The sequence below is a fragment of the Engraulis encrasicolus genome, chromosome 15, assembly GCF_034702125.1.
Source record: "Engraulis encrasicolus isolate BLACKSEA-1 chromosome 15, IST_EnEncr_1.0, whole genome shotgun sequence".
Taxonomy (NCBI): domain Eukaryota; kingdom Metazoa; phylum Chordata; class Actinopteri; order Clupeiformes; family Engraulidae; genus Engraulis; species Engraulis encrasicolus.
Genome location: NC_085871.1, coordinates 8,125,558 through 8,128,057, shown reverse-complemented (window position 1 = coordinate 8,128,057; position 2,500 = coordinate 8,125,558). Strand labels below are relative to the sequence as shown.

General features: G+C 38.4%; 1 pseudogene; it reads left to right on the top strand.

Moving 5' to 3' along the window:
- The window catches only part of LOC134464803 (protein O-mannosyl-transferase TMTC1-like), a 116,921-nt pseudogene that overhangs the window by 24,726 nt on the left and 89,695 nt on the right, over positions 1 to 2,500 (top strand).

Here is a 2,500-nt window from a genome sequence, read left to right as displayed (position 1 = left end):
AAACTTTGAATAAATGGTGAATGGTACAGTTGGTGCAAAGTCAACTCTGGGTATGTAAATTTGAGTAACCTTGAGTGAAAGTTTACTTGTACAGTATTAGGATTCATTTTTTGGCTATAATAATGGTGTGCAAGATTTGGCTTATGGTGAACCCCCATTTCTGTATTTGTAGTTCAAGGTAGGCAAACTATGCAACATATGCAAGGTGAAGTTGATAAGATTTGAAGATTTAACCCCCATGTTGAGGGGGGACAAGATTTTGTTTTGTTACCTACAGTACTTGAATGAAGGTTGTGCACATTTATTTCAATGATAAATGGCTCAAATCCATTGAAAATGTGACTAAAATATTTATTGACTCATGAAAGACTGCAAATACATTTCTACTACAAGTACAGAGAAATTTATACTGAGATAAATATAGGATATTTTATGCCCATTTATACATCTATGGGTTGGCCATATTTGAAGTGGGGCCATCTTGAAAATTCTTTTGATTTTTTGATGATGTTAATACAATAAAAATATACATGTGTTTTCATGCGTTCGCAGCAAATTGTGCCCTAGTTTCACTAATGTACTGTAACACAATATGTAACACTACATATCTATATATAACATTAGTAGGGTAGGGTTTGATGTTTCCAAATTAGGCTATGTAAGGATCACTTCCAGAGTAATCTTTTTTAGGACTATTACTTGTGTGTGTGTGTGTGTGTGTCTGTGTGCATTCACGCACTTCTCACGTGAACCTTTCTACATTATTATACATATCAATAAGTATATGTGTGCTGATTGCATGCTCCTGCTACAAAGTGCATGGTGGTTTCACTAATATGGGTCAAACATGTTTGATTTGTCTGGAAAATTCTTTTTTTTTTTTCTAATTTTCATTTTGTCTGGAAAATTCAGAATTTTCATTCCTAATATTAATCTGCACATAAAGATGTAACTGTGTAGGCTACCAATTATGATGCTTTTACCACAAAGTGCCCGGTAGTTAATATGGGTTGGCCATATTGGATTTGGCGGCCATTTTGAAAATTCTGTGTTTTTCACATCTAATAATCAGCTGAAAAAGAAGGAAATGTGTAACCATTTTCATGCTTTTACTACGTGCATAATGGATTCTCTCATCTGCTATACAATTCCTGTTATATGGGTCGGCCATATTTCATTTGGTGGCCATTTTGAACATTTCAATTTTGGTTTTACGCAACAATTCCATTTCTAACATTAATAGGTACATCATAGAGTATGTATTTACCAAATTTCAGGCATTTATGACGCAGTGCATGATGGTTTCTCACTAATATGGGTTGGCCATATTGGATTTGGCGGCCATCTTGAAAATACAGCATTTTTCGTGGCGCCTCCAACAATAACATTGATCAGCATATTAAGAAGGACATGTGTACCAATTTTCAGGCTTTTACTACAAAGTGTCAGGTAGTTTCGTTAATATGGGTTGGCCATATTGGATTTGGCGGCCATCTTGAAAATTCATAATTTTTCGCTACGCCTCCAATGCTAATATTAATCAGCATATCAAGAAGGATATATGTACCAATTTTCATGCTTTTACAACAACGTGTCAGGTAGTTTCATTCATTTGGGTTGGCCATATTGGATTTGGCGGCCATCTTGAAAATTCTTCATTTTTCGCGACGCCTCCAACGCTCATATTAATAAGCATAGGAAGAGGTATATGTGTACCAATTTTCATGCTTTTACTCAAAAGTGCATGATCAATTCACCAATCCGCTGGACTATTGCTCTTTCTCTCGGTCATTCTGTCAATCTCTCTGTCCCCCTCCCCTCCCCTGTGGTTTTTCTCTATATTTCTCTATGTATACGCAAAGCTGTCCTCTCTCCACTGTGCTCCATCATCAGTAAAATATATGTTAGCTCGGTCCACCCTCTCTGTTGGAGGTCTAGTGAGCTTTTGCTATGCTATGCCAAGTTTCCAAATACACACACACACGCACACACACACGCACGCACGCACGCACGCACACGTGCACACACACACACACACACACACACACACACACACACACACACACACACACACACACACACACACACACACACACACACACACACACACACACACACACAGCATGACTGCAGCGTGTCCTACTGTTCCTTCTCCATTTCTGATATCTCCCCTGTTATAGCTCTACCTGACAGTGACGTTTACTCTCGAAGTTTAAGTCTAAAATTTAGCCTCTCATACTTTATGCGTGCCTTATAGTGCTGTTGAAAAGCTTAACATAAACGGTGTGTGTGTGTGTGTGTGTGTGTGTGTGTGTGTGTGTGTGTGTGTGTGTGTGTGTGTGTGTGTGTATGTGTGTGTGTGTAACTTTTGCAGGTGTCTGGCATTGTGGGGAGGGCAGACGTGTTGGCGTGCCTGTTATTCCTCCTGACATTTCTCTCCTTTATTAGGTAACAAAGCTTTTTGTCTTACTGTTTTCTACTCTATTAACGTTCACGTAGC